Below are 15,663 nucleotides of genomic sequence, written 5' to 3' on the forward strand. Positions count from 1 at the left end.
AGATTTGGATATTTTTTTGGCGGATGCGGGAGGCGATTTTATATTAATTTGGGCGGGTGATTTTAACTACGAGAAATGTGATATCGAAGCGGGAGAACCGTGTCGATTTTGTGACCGTTTCGGTGACCGAATCCCTCATTTTCCCCATGAGCCTTATGGGGAGGCAATTAATAATGCTGTTTATAAATATAACTTAACCGTCGTGGACCCTATTATTCCCGACGGAGTAACAAACTTACAAACATTTACGGGGGCTAGGTCATCATCTGACATCGATCATTTCATAGTTTCGGTAAACTGTAGGGACTTGGTGGAAAAACTCTTGATTCATGAGAGCCTTCTAAGTGACCATCACCCGCTAATCTTGACCCTGAAGCAAGCCAAGAAAGGGGTAAGGCTATGGATTCGAACATTAGGGCTCAGGGTAATAATGGCATTACCATGCGTTGGTCAGGTGTTGATCCTATCTCCTTTATGGATAAATTTACAGGATGTAAACAGCAAGAAATAGCTATATGTTCTGATAGTACTTCAACAAACCCGGTTGTTATAAAAGCATTTTGCAGAATTACCAATGAAATAGCAAACAGCTTGACCACTAAGAGGAAAAAGAACGGTTGTGATCCTAACCCTAGATGGTTCAATAGGGTATGCTCAAGGCTAAACGGGGAATTAAAAAAGGCCCTGATGCAAAGACCAACAGACAGTGCAAGGATTACATCAATAAGGAAAAGTTATAAAAAGGCCCTGAAAGACAGGAAACAAGAGATCAGTGAGGAGGCCTGGAACACACTATTACATGCTGCTGAGACACGAGACTCAGTTTTGTTTTGGAAAACTATTGACCATTCATATTTCAGGGATAATACCGCAGTAAAAATAGATACTGTTGTCCCCCCAGGAGAATGGATATCGCATTTTGAGAGCAATTTTAACCCTGATTCTGTCAAAACAATTAATAGTAGTAACGCTAACTACATTTTAATGGAGCCAGTAACATCATCACCTATAACGCCAGATGAAATAACATCTGCCCTACAAAAAGGCGTTAATGGTAAAGCTGCAGGTCCAGACGGGGTCCCTATTGATATTTTTAAACATAATATGGATTTCTGGATTCCAATTTTAACAAATGTTTTTAACGTCACCTTAGGTGGAATGCTGCCAGTATTCTGGGTACAAAGTGTAATAGTGCCAATATTCAAAAAAGGGGACAGAGGGAAGGCAAATTGTTACCGTCCTACATCCCTTCTCGACTCCTCCTCCAAATTGATGGGGAGAACAATGCTGGAAAGATTATAAAACTGGGCCAATGATAATAATATTTTGACTGATGCCCAGTACGGATTTAGAAAGGGTATCGGGACGGTGGAACAATGCGTCAATAATAGCGAGGTATACCCTAGCCAAGGATGTGGTTCTGCACCTTTGTTTTGTTGATTTAACCAGCGCCTTCGATCTTGTCAACCACGCCAAACTATGGGAAACATTGAAGGCGCAAGGTGCCTCTATCGATATAATTACATACTTGGCCCAGATCGATACTTCTTTAACTTCGAGAGTGCGGTTTGGCACAAGGGGGGAATGTACCCCGGATTTCAGAGTAACACGTGGAATCCGGCAAAGTTGTGTCCTAGCGCCTCTTTTATTTTCTTTGTATGTTAATAATGTAGACTCTTTTTTACAAAACCTACCTGTAGACGCACCAAAAGTAGGTGCTCGCCCAACCCCTGTCCTTCTCTACGCAGACGATGCGGTCTTTTTATCAAGGCCTGCAAACTGACTGCAACGTATAATAGACAACTTTGCCCTGTACATTTCAGATAAATTTAAAAAAAACATTTGTTATGACATGCGGGAGCTCTAAATTAAAGAACAGACAACACCATGTGGGAGGGGTAGCTATTAATAGAGTCTCAACCTTCCCATATTTGGGTTTGATTTTTAATAGAAATGGTACATGGAATTCTCATATTGAACTTTGCAAGCTAAAAGTTTTAAAAACCACGGAAGGCACCTTAAGGTTCTCGGCCAAAATAGGAAATAAACCCATACGGGAAATTCTTACCTTGTATCGTAGCAAGTGTGTCTCAGTCGTTTGCTATGGGGCCACATTATGGGGGAGAGCCAACACTGCCCCCTTACAAATCCATGAAAATACATTTTTAAAAAGATTGCTGGCTGTCCCTAGTTCGACTGCGAACTATATAACACACAAAGAATTATCTGTACCATTCCTAACAGATTTAATAAATAGGGCCGGTCTCACTTTTTGGGAAGGAATATGGGCTAAAGAAGAGACCTAATTTTAGATTGTCAATCCCTTGATCATAGCAGAAAAATTCCCTGGCTAGAGCACATACACACCCTCCTGGCACGCTGCAGGTTATATAATGATAGAAAGAACCCTGAAGCATTTGCAGAATACAGTAAAAGAGATCTGAAGACAACCTATTTAGAAGTTATGGAAGGAGCAAGAGAGGCTGAAGCCAGACAAAAACACAGTGTTAACTCCTTTTGTGAAATTCCCTCTGCAAGATGTATTCAACCATATCTTACACAGGTACAGAACACACAACATAGATTTTATTTGACAAGGCTTGGCACCCTTCGTTACCTAAAAGCATTACCCAAACAGGAAAAGTGGTGCCACAAACTCACGAACTGTCTGTGTGACGGAAAGTCTACCCAATCTACACTGCACTTTTTACGTTTTTGTAGCTTTTATATGGATATTCGGAAATCCATTTTAAAGCCTTTGTTTTCATCTAACAGGTTTTTTATTATAAACTTGCTTTTAAATTTGTATGTAGCTTGAAAAATCAGAAAATTATGAATGCAGTTATCTTGTATATACAATTGGCAATAAGGAGAAGAAAGGCTTATGCATTTCTGGACGCACTGTCGTACGAACAATCAGATGATGGTTGATAGCTGGGGTATATATACTACCGATATGTACTTTATATATCTGTATGACAAAGGCCTTCATGTTTGCTGTCCGTTGTGTTAGAACAAAGATATGGCACACCAAAAAGCACTAAGCACTTTAAAAATTAGTATGGTAAAATCAACATGCGTGCTCCTTATCGTATAAAAGATATGGAGCCTGAACCATTTTATATACTTGAATTTTTTTTTATTTTTCTGAATGAATTGCAGATTGTACTCCCTTGATTGTATATCACTTAATTTTTGGTTAGACTGCACTTTTGCACACAATATTGTATTATAGCCTGACATATTGTTTGACAATGAAATGTTGATCCTAACTTCCAACTGCATATATTAATGTTTAAAAAAATAAAACCTGTAATTAACTGTTCCCTCTTAATAGAATGCTTTTATGGTGACACTATTTACACCGAATAAAGCTGATTTGATTTGAGGTAACTCGGGTACTCTGGTATCCATGGTTGGGGTTGCTCTCCAACCTCCTAAGTTCCAACGGGTTTCCTCAAAGTCCACCGAGAAGGGTCCTTAAACTTTTAAATTTTAACTGCAACTTCCCCATAGAATTGTACAGAGCCCGCGGTCGTGTTAGCACACTGCACCCATCCTCCGTGGGTTCCCATTCTACTCACCTTGGGTGGTTCCTTGGGGTCGCAGCGATTCTACGTGTTCTAGACAATGTCTTGACTCCAGTCATGGTTCTTATACCACTATTTTAGTATATGGTTTGGTCTCCCCCTGGAGCCCACTGTGTATTGTGCTACTTACAACTGTTTCTTTGCTAAAGTATTGTGTGCTTTGTGTTGTATCCTCGTGTAGAGGATACTAGAGAGTGTTATATAAATAAATACATATTTTTATAACTACTGTGTGGTTCTCCTTTCATTTAATTAATACTAAAAATGATATTCTGGTAAAACAAGCTGCTTTACATTCCTTCAAGATTAGACCTGAAGGCTGCTCTCCACAGCTACCACTAGGATAGCTTTCTAAAGGTTATCTTTGACCTCATACATTATAAGGGTCTTGGACTGGTGCAAGGTGCCCACTTCAATTAGTGGACAGCATATACTAGGCCAACTTCTCACAACCATTACCAGTAAAGTTGAATATATTCAAGCAAGGTTAGACAAAAATGGTGGCATGACAGATGAAACAGTGTAGCGCTTCAGTGGGGTAAAGGTTAAGAGCTAAACTTCCAGATGTAGTATAATAACCTTAAGCAAAGAAAAGTGGACACTAGGGTACCTGTAGTAAGAAACCGCCAAAGAATGATGGATATTCAAGTGTTTACAAATAATGCCATCTTCGAATCACTTGCTCAAAAGCTGCAAAGTGATATAGTTGATGACCATCATCTTTCCTCTCACTTTGATGAGGAGTGAATGCATAGAACTATGGACCTAGACACTAGGCCCATTGTTACCTAAGAATCATAGAACTATGGACCTAGACATTAGGCCCATTATTAACTGCCACTATGACCGAAACACTCTCATTAGGATACCCAGAGAAAAGGGGGATTTGTTTTAACAAGGTTCTCAAACCAGCATCATAAAGATTTCACTTCTACAGTATAAACTTTAAGGCACCAGTTTCCACTGTTAAGAAAGTCAGCATTTCTTTGCCAATTGAGAGGCATGTTGAGAACAATTACATGATACATCAGCATAAAGTTTTTACCCAAGCAGCATTGTCTCACCACTTTAGCATCCTACAGGAACAGGAGGAAGACTGAATGCAAGTCATATATTGAAGCCAACGTCCTGGATTACTGACAAACCTTTTCACTTGTAACAGGATGGATCTTGGCTATTATAACATGCATGTGTCTAGCCCAGAGATGATACCCCTTTTGTGTCTCCCTTATGTTTCAGTTTCAATTTTTAAGATTTAATTTGGATAAAGTCTTACTTACTGACAAGTTCATTGGGGTTGGGTAAGTCTTGATTTAGTGGGATTCAAGTTTGCTTTAGTAGTTGTTATTTGAAGGTTAATTTGTGTCATGTATTGATAAACTCTGTCATTGCATTGCCTCACTGATGCAGTGGTGGGTCACTCTAACAATTCTTTTGGGCAGAATCTCATCAATTTGACCTTAGTGTTTACTTTTTGTGACTGACAGTCCTTACATGAATTCATGCAGAAGACAACATTAATCTTGAACCAGTAAGGCTATTTTAACATGCACAAAAGTGGACAGTTTCAGGGCATTTTTAACATGCCCCACCCATGTTTTGTGAATTGTAAATAAATAAGACTCAGTAGGCCTGAGTCCAAGCCCACTGCCTCAGACTTTAAAATCAATCTGTTATTAACCATAGTGTGGTGAGTAGTAAATGTACTGGTCAATGCAAACGAGTAACCATTATACCGTGTGTTTTGTTGCCACGTTCCCATGCAAAGGAAGAAAACAAAGCACTCTCAAGGCTCATCAAAATCTGGCTATTGAGCTACATGCCTGAGAAAATTCTACCTAATCAAAAAGAATTCAGAACTCGTTGCTCTATCCAAATTAACCATAGGAAGCTAAGCACTATTTAGCACAGCGCCAAAACTAAAAAATCATATGCTATTGCCTCAGTGGATATACAATAAATATAAGATTCAGTGAAATGGCCCTTCCATTTCCAAATCTGTATAGCAGTATGACAACCATTTTGTCACTGTTAAAGTTGCAGTTCAGAGTGATGCTAGCACATTTTGCATATTCCATGTGTAGGGTACAAGAAAAGAGTACCTCCTATTCCCTCTCTTTCTTGCTGTAGCCATTGGCTCATGGTTCAGCAACAGTATGGAGAGAGAAAAGTGTTCTTCCCAGATGCATATTTAGGACACCTCTTACAGAAAGCAAAGTAGAGACAGTCTGACAGTGCCGGATAGAGGGTTTTATAACTGGGAGAAAGGCACAAAAAGGTTTGTGCTAAATAGGTTTCTGCAGATGTTCTCATGCTTTTTTAGCTTACAGAATATTCAAGATGGTTGAGGATTTGCTTTCTGTATTGTGTGAAACCTTTGATACGGTCAATTTATTGTAAAGGAAAATAGGTTTCTGGAGAGAATACAGGACATAAAATGGAGTTTAACTTCCAATAAAAGTTGGGGAAGATCGATATTCTGTGATCCCTGTTTTTGGTTGCTATTACCAATCGTGTCCATTACCTTTATTCATGCAGTGGGGGATTGGCATAGGCCTTTGAGATTTGTGTTTCCACTGTCTCTATGACCTCTACAACCTGTTCAGAGTATTTGCAAGACATTATGGCTTTAGCTTTCTTTAATAAGTATAGTTGATACTGTTCTGATTTGGTTCATTTTGTGATGTGGCCATGAAGATTCAGGTAGGTCTCTAAAGTGAACCACAAGGATTATGCTTAGTGTATCATCTGTGTAGTTGACAGCCATTTCTGTTTGGCTCTCTCTGTCACAGTAGAAATAGTTTTTTAAGTGTTTGTTAGGTTCACAGAGATAGCCAGAGTAAACTCCAGGTTCTTTTTACCAAGTATGAAAGTTTTGAGATTTTCAAACTTTTATAGGCATTTGTTTTAAAACACTTACGATGTTGTAACACCTGTCTCAAATTTGTGATTCATCCGACTTTTTTACCCAAACTATTTTTCACAGATTTTAAATTAAATTATGTCAGCATTTTTAATATGAGCCTGCTTTAGAGTTTCGCAGACAGGCTACTCCCTCACAAACATGACAGAAAATCCTGCCTTATTACAACTTGCGGAGGATATTATGCACTTCTAGTAAAGCATGTGCCGAATTCTATAATAGGCCATACATCTTCCTTAATCATTATTTTAGATGATTTTGTTCACGTACAAGGCTAAGAAACAAATGTCTTGCATATAGCGGTCCTAAAGCTCAGACCCCATGCAATAGCACCTTAACGCCTGGCTCAAATTTATTTTGCTTACTTGTAAAGTATGATGGTACCATACATTTGAGGTAGGATTTAAAAGTCTCAATAAATCTCAGCAGCCCTGCGAAAATATTTGCTATGCTACATGAATATGGTATATAGTGTACAAGAAATGGTCATTCTCGCTTTAACTGTATTGCTATGCATTATAACAACTGTATATATAAATACATCTCAGCACCCTCCACTCCCAACTAAATTGTTCTTATTATTTATTCTAGATTGTATATATAATGAGACTGTAATCTGACAGTCAATCTCATCTAACTTGCCACCAATTATTTACTTTCCATTAATAGTTTGGGCATTGTTAGAACCGGGAGTCTCTATTTGGCTGAGGTAGGTACCTTAGTCCAAAAAGGGCCCCCGGCTTCTAGTCAGGGCAAGGGAGTTACACGCTGAAGATAACCCCTGCCTAACCCCTTGGTAGCTTGGCACTGGCAGTCGGGCTTATCCCAGAGCCAATATGTAAAGCGTTTGCGCAACACTCACTCACAGCAGCGACACACTAGGCACACCACAAAAGAAACTCCACACAAGGTTATATATCAAAATAGCCTTTGTATTATCCAAAAGACATTAGAATAGTAATCACACAATATACACTGTGCCCACTGGCACTAGGCAATATTCACTGGGGATTCTATATAAGGCTCCCTGTTTCTGTTTTTACTGGTTTATACAGATAAAGACAGACACGAAACCATTTATTTTCCTGACGGTATTTATTTTTAAATGCGGGAAAAAATTGAAATTGTTTTTGAGTTATTCTATATGCTGTCAATCATTACTGCTAGGACAATAGCTGTGCGGATTGACAGGCAAGGGGATTACAAAAATATAGGGATTTTACTAAAGAGCCTTAAACAGAAGTAGATTTGCACAACCTTGATGCTAAAATTGACATATTATCTTACAAGTGGATATTTTACCATCTGAGTGTGTATATATCATTGAAACCTGTCAGGCGTTCATGCACGAGTGCACATTAAGTGGTTAAATAAATGCAGAAATATACACATTTCAGCTTCATTTTTTCACAAAACCTAAAATAAATATGGATAAATACAGGTAAAATTATTAAAAAATAAATATGGATAAATACAGACGGAAATGACAAAAATATAAATACCATAAACCCAGGAGCCCTAATTATATACAAGACAGGGCCAATCAGGCCACTGTCAGAACCATTAGAACTCACTTAGTCAAGTCAAGTCAAATGGTCTTTATTCGGATAAAATATCCATAAAAGTACAAATCATCACCACCAATAAGATGTAAAATACAACATAAAACAGCAAGAAAAACAAGATCATTTTTCATGATGATATTACTGATGACATGGGTAAAAAGTGCAAAGGTAGCAATAAAGTGCAAATATATTCAATGTACATAACATGTGAACATCATCAACTATATCATTTTGTGCAAACCAGTAATCAAATGCATAGAATAAGAATGTTAATGCAAATAATCACCTCTAGGTTAAAATGAGTAAAACTTGTCCAAGCATGTTATCAATGTCATAGAACTCACTTAGTATAATTGGCATAAATCACATTAGGCATAAGCTGTAGGCATAAACACATTACGCATCATCCTAAACCACATAAGCATGAACACATTATGCAGTAACTCAGCAGTGCACCCTAGTACCACTGCCACAAGGTACGTACATCACCTTAGGGCCTTGCGCCCTTGAACCATCACAAAAAAGGGCCCCCCGGCCAACTGGCCTTTCACTGGGGCTCAATGCCCTATGTCCAGAAAGTCAGGGCTCCTACAGGACTGTGTACTTGGCCCCCTCGTTGCAGCTGCCCGCGCTCTTGCAGTGCAGCTGGGAAGATCAATGAGGCACTGGTACTCCCTGTGCCGGGAGAGCCCCCCTTTGGGACTCTGAACACAAATGTGCCCCTCCTTTGCAGCTGCTCGCAACTGCGGTGCAGCTGAGAAAATCAGGCACTGGCACTACCGTGCCTTGTGAGCCCCGTTCACTGGGCACTTCGGGTGCCTCTGCTGGCAGGGGAGAGGCACCGACAACGTGAAGAACGGAACCCCACTGACCGGGGTCTCCTAACTGCATGGGGGGGAAGGCACTGACAATGTGCCTCAACAGTCCCCCCTTCCAGGACACAACTCGGCACCACTGTGCCTCCGGCGAGCACAAACAATGCTCCTGCTTAGCCCCCACACACCGGGCTCCTTCAGGGCCTTCACAGGACCACGACGAAGACGGAGTGGGCTCCCACCTGGACGTAGGCTCTGCGGCGCCTCCTGACTTCACCGGGGCACACAGGGAGGCGGCGATGGAGCCAGCAGCCGGCTTCGGATTCCTCTGCCACCTGCAGGGCTCCCACCAGCACACGGGACCCCGCCTTCCTCTCGGGATACTCAGCCTCTCTGGACTTCACCCGGGCCCCCTCCTGGGTCCCGTGACTTTGACGCAGAGCCCGCGAGGCTCCGAACGGCCGTGCGACAGCAGGCCCCACCCACCTCCAGGCATCTATTCCTGACTTCCGAGTCGCGTTGGCAGTGGCCCGGCGACTCTCCCTCGGCACAGAGTGTGGGGTGGGCTCCCGCAACGAACTTCAAATGCAGGGTGGGCACCCGCTTGTCACTAATGAACAAATGCGGGGTGGGCAACCGCAAAAGTAAAGGCAGATGCGGAGTAAGCTCCCGCTGGGTTAGCCGCGCAGGGGGAATCCCTACGCTTTGCCACATGCTGCCAGACGCCAGCTCCTCCCAGCATCAAAAAGCCAGTGCTCTTCAGAATAGAAGTAAAGCGCTCACAGGCGCTGTAGTCCAAAGTCCAGGGGGCACAGCTGGGTCCAGGCAGTCCAGCACACAGGGCCCTCCAGCAGGGAGGCAGTCCCTTGTGGCGGTCTCCTCCTGGAGCCCAGCAGCAGCAATTCTCCCCAGCCAGATGAACAGCAGCCCAAACACATGGGGCTCTAATACTTATACCCCTCAAAGTCTTTGAAGTTTTTGTGCTCAGAGGGTACTGACCCCTGTCTAAATCAGTTCTGGGAGTCTCCCTGCCAGTGACACCTTCTTCCTCTGGATCCTCAATTACTCAGCAGGAGATGGAGACATTGTTTTATGGTGGCAGCCCAAGCCTCTTCATTTCCAGGGGCTACTCCCCCCCCCCTACACTCCAGATGCAGGTCAGCCTGTTGCTGTCTCACCTCCTCCCCTGGGTCAAGACATTCCCCAGATCCTATTGCTTTCAAATCCAGACAGTCAACCCACAACCAGGCAGAGACACTCAGAAATGTTAAAGCACAAAAACCCAGCCACTTCTAAAAGAGTGGTTTCTAAACACACAATGCAAAAACCACCTTCACAAAAAAATGTGTTATTAAATTGCCTACTATAGGGGTGTCTGATGTGCATAAAAAGGGAAGGGTAAAGTCTGGCAAGTGGGTGCGCTTGTCAGAACAACATGGCAGTTTAACAGACTGCGCACAGGCACTGCAGTGGCAGGCCTGAGTTCTCTCTTTAAGGCTACTTGTGTGGGTGGCACAATTAGTGCTGCAGGCCCACTAGTAGCATTTGCATTACCAGCCCTGGCACACATAGTGCACTTTACTAGTAAGGCAAACATACCAATCATGGACAACCAATTACCATTACACTTTACACAGGGAGAATTTGCACTTTGACACTGATCAGCAGTGGCAAAGTGCCCAAAGCATCTAAATTGGCAACACCAGGTCAGAAAAAAGGTCTAGGGGAAAAGCTAAAAGTTTAAGGAACTTTAGCCAAAAAGGACCAAGTCCAACAGGCATGATCACACATTTGAATAGATCCTACATGTTTGACTTCATTAATATAATCATCACCTGAAAGAGCAAATTAATTTCTGAAGCAGATATATGTGACTAAGAGCAGAAATTACAGATTAATATTGCTGTTGTCGCCATAGAATCATAAGAGGAATGTATTCATCATGGATTTCTTTTTTCCACTTTCCTTCCTTGGTGCTGTCTCACTTTTTTAGTTTTGTGTAGATTTGGTTAGCATTAGGTCCAATACCATTATAATTACCAGTGGATATAAGGCTAATTTTTTTCAAAATGAACTGCGCTTCTCATAAAAAGAGGTGGCTGTAATTATATTATGACTCTAGCTGTCCCATTGCAAGAGAGAGATAACAAATTTACATTTCTCATTGTTTGATGTTTTTATCAATCCCTTCATTGATTTTGTTTCATTGGAGATTACCGTCGCTGAGAAAATTGCTCACCCCTCTTACAGCTACTTGTTAACTTTTTTACCCTCTAGTTCATTAAAAAGTTAATTTGTAATTGATCTAATTGTTCTTCCTGCAAAATATATAGGCACATATCCTATTGTATTGATCTCACATCCCTCTCCACATTAGTTGTTTGCCACATTCCTGATTCCTTTTTATTCATTTTGGGTTATTTAGAACAAATGCATGTTAGGTGATGGAACATGACATGAAAATGAACTTTGAACTAGTCAGAACATTTAACTTGAGCTTTTCTAAAGACTGTAAGAATGTTGTAATACATTTACGGTTTATGATGGAACTGGATGGACTTTAATGTCAGGAATATGTTGCACATGCTGTGTATAAATCATTATGCATACGATATTCAAAATTCTAGTGAGGCTTTAAAGAATTGCTAAGATAGGAATTTCTGAATTTTAATATTTACTAATTACCCACAGTGAAATCAAAGTCAAGTGGAGACTATGAAGAGTGCCTGGTGTTGAAGCATCATGTAATATTCCTGCTCATAAAGAGAATTGTTTACAAACATATATTCAAGATACTCATCTCTTGTATTTATAGTTTCAGGAATGACAATTTCCACAACTACAAAGAGTTGGTTACACAGAGATTTCAATAACTTTTATCCATTAAATGTTACTATTTTATACAAGAATTTCACGGCAAACTACTAAAGATATATATTTTGTTGCCTTTGGTCATCAAATATGTCCTGCAGTCCTCATTGCTAGCTAAATTAATGAGTCAGAGTAGTAGAGTACAGAGTCTTAATTTTTTCTATTATCCTGTTCCTCTTTCCCCATTTCTACTACTGTCCGTAATAGCCTTGTGTATGTGATCATTGGTGGAGGTGGCGAGAAATGGAAGAGTTCATTGCTTCATTTAGATTGAGAATACAAGGCAAGTCTTTTCTGAGATATTCTTGGATCAATCCGATGCTGTAAAATGGGTTATCTTCTAACAATGACCAGGGCTTATCAGTTGCAACACAAGCAGTTTCAAATGCATGTTTTGGACCCCTCCACCGTTATCACCAATGGTGTTAGTTTTAAATGTTCTAATCATGGCTTCTGGCTCTTTAACATCCAATGGGTTTCATTATCCAGCTGTATTACAAAGAAAATATTTAAAAATTTCCAGCTGGGGTTAGCCTGTTGCAAAAACAGAACATATTTCTTCAAAACCCAAATGTAAACAAAAAGTCTGGTGTTCTCCCTGATGTTCTTTTTGAGAGGAAGCTTTCGATTAGCAAACCCAAGCAAAACTTTGACAATTCAAAATTCAGAAATTGGTCATAAAACATGAGTAATTGTAAAGATATACATATCCTTTGTTTGACTGTTTAAACGATTGAGAAAAGAAGAAACCGGCAGCAAAAAATCATAGTCAAGCTCCAGTAGTCTCGCCAAAGAAATGACAAACAAGGCATATCTCGAAAACGCACTGATATAAAATAAGATTTCATATACATGAGAATGGGGTGTCTAATCAGCCAAAAATATTCCAAACTTAAGTGGACCTATTAACTGATAATATATCTCCAAGCCCAGTTATTTCAGCAATGAAGGATGGAACTGTTTTAAGAGATAATACTATTGTCTCATCCGTTAATGTTAATCCTCAAAATCCTCCTAATCCTTTAGCACCAGCCAGTGATCATCTAGAGTGTTATAGTAAAGGAAGTGGTTTTGTATCATGAGTGTAATTTAAAGTTCCAAAATAATTTGTTAGACTTAATAACTATTATTTTTCTGTTGTTACACGTGTAATCATTCCCTTTCCAGACAGCACAGACTCTACATTAAGTAATAAATGGATCATGCCTCTTAAGCTTATTCTGTGCAATCTCAAATTTAGACTTGATTATCACATCTAAAGTAAAATCAGAAGAAGCACTAAGGACGAAATGTATTGAGCTAAACATATATGAATTTTATGGTTGTAAAAAGAACATATAACAGATTATTGAACTATTTGTTTACTAAAATAATAGATTGATTTCCTAAACAATGATATTAATGCGTACAATTTGAGAACACAGGATCAAATCAATCCTGTGATCCGACAAATTTACATGTATTAGAGCCGGCTGCAATCTGAAGAGAGTCTCAAGATTTTGTACAGAGTATTATAAAGTACTACTGTACTATCCTAAATCAAAAAGACCATTTCATATGAAGAACAGATGTGCTATCAGGGACACCACAGAATAAAATGAAACTGGTAGGGCCATTAACAGCATCTTCAAATTGACATATATTTAAAGAGATACAACTGAGTTTGTCTCTAGAGTGTAATAAAACTACTTTAGGAAAATGCTGATTCATTAAGAAAAATGGATGTTAATATGATTCAATTTTTTCCAGCTAGCAATGATAGTCAAGCTCCCACATTGTGCGGCAGCAGCCGTATCGCCTCTGCTCCCAGGCCCATGTTCGGTGTGTCTTTGTATAAGGTAACAGCTGAGGTTGCAAGACAACTAGTTGTTCTAATGGGTATACAAGAGTAATGTGAGAGTGATCTACCTGGCTCAAAGGCAAAATGTATTAGCAATTTGCAAAATTAATTTGATTACTGGCTACCCTAGGGAGCTTTAAGCATAACAGAATAGATCAGAAGAACATTTAGGACTTTATTATGTGTTTGGTGGTGCGAGACCGCCCCGCTCCCGCACCACCAAACCCATGTTTTAACCGCCCACTAGATTAGGAGCTTTCTCTGTGTGGCGGGCTGTTCTTTGGCGGTCCCACTGCAGTGCCTATGAAAAAGGCACCGCAATGGGAACATCAAAATCAGTACCTGCACCCTATGGACTGTAAAATCAGTAACTGCACGGCATGGACTGCTGCAGTCTATGCCATGCAGGTACTGGGGTGCATGCACACAGGGGGGCCCAACATGTGCCCCCCAGCATACATGCATCCCATTGCCCTGAGGCACAAGGGGGCCCTGTAGGGTCCCCTTTGTTTCCTCACCGCCACACTTTTCATTGCAGTCACACAGCCATGAAAAGTGTGGCAGTGAGGAAACTCGTAATATGCTTGGCGGGCTGCAGCGGTCCCGCCAAGCATACTGGGGCCTCAAGACCACCACACCATCCTGATCCATGGCGGTTTTGGTGGTCCCAGGGAGACCCGACTGTCTTGGTCGTACTAGGACTCATAATAAGGCCCTTAATGAAGTCTGAAAGTGGTAGATTTATCTAACTTTTCAGTGAAGAAAATGTTTTTTGATGAGAGACAATCAGCAAAAGTATGCTGCTGGATTTCTTAACCACTTAAGTACTAAGGACGAGATGGTCTAGGCCTCAGCTCAGCCAGCCTCAATGGTACTGAGAATAAGACCATCTAATCCCTAGCACTCAAGAGGTTAATGTTTGATCCTTACTATGTCGTAAGTATGTCAGACTGCAAATCCGATTGGGGACATTCCAAGGGAGGTTTAGCAATATAGCTGAAAGCAGAATATCATTGGGATTACAATATATTGGAAACTTCAGGACAGTGTTTGTTGGGAAATTGGTTATCACTCTAATATACTGTTATAACTGTTCAAAATAATAAGTTATTATTTAATGTCTACATCCCTCCTAAGTCCACTAATTAAGTTTTGCTTGATGAAGGAACAACACAAATCACGGTATTGGCCGTGGAAGTTTTTAATGCAACAATATAAAATGCTGCTTTCTCCTTAATGGGGTATAACCATTAGGAGGAGGCTTGGAGTATCCTGAATCACTTACTTCGAAATAAGAAAACTAATGTTAATGTAACCAATTATTATTGCGTTGTCAGGATTTGTTGGTTATTGTGATATTCAATCAAAGAATTGATTGGTATATTTCTGGCAAATATTTTGGATTTGGAATTACAACTGGGATATATCGAATGTTTAAAAAATATAATACTTGTGTAGGAATTTTTGTCCGTGAAATTGTTGAAGTTAAAATGACTCTATTCCTCAGCATTCTAACTAAGCATCTCAAATTACGACACTTTATTCAATGGAGAAAAAGGAAGATGTTACTAATTTAACTACGTTTATTCATCTTCATCATTCAATTCCATCTTCTAAATTAAAGAATGACAATTTTAAATGCAAAAAATCCTTGATCATTATCAAAAAGGTACGAAATGGATGTAAGATGTGTTGGTACTCCGTGCAGGAGACTACTCAGGAAAGGTACTCCTGGTATTGGTTTACTACTGCATTTATCTAATACCAGATCAGTCCTTTTAAAGTCAGAAGCCTCAAATTTAGCTCCATTAGTCCATGTTGTGTTCCCGGATTCTTTCAGGATTGTGGAATTAATCATATCTATGAGAAAGTCAAGGGCTCAGGGACGAGCTAAAACTCTTATTTTAATAATGTCAAATGCCCCAGATAAGGGGAAAGTTTGGCATAGCTCTATAAAGAGTATATACTATCAAGGCAGACCTCTATTCCCTGTAGGGGTAGCAATGGTGCTATTACATACATATAGTCTGAACCAATGAATTATTGATAGATTGCAATC

Source organism: Triturus cristatus, chromosome 1_2 (genome assembly GCF_964204655.1).
Source record: "Triturus cristatus chromosome 1_2, aTriCri1.1, whole genome shotgun sequence".
NCBI lineage: Eukaryota > Metazoa > Chordata > Amphibia > Caudata > Salamandridae > Triturus > Triturus cristatus.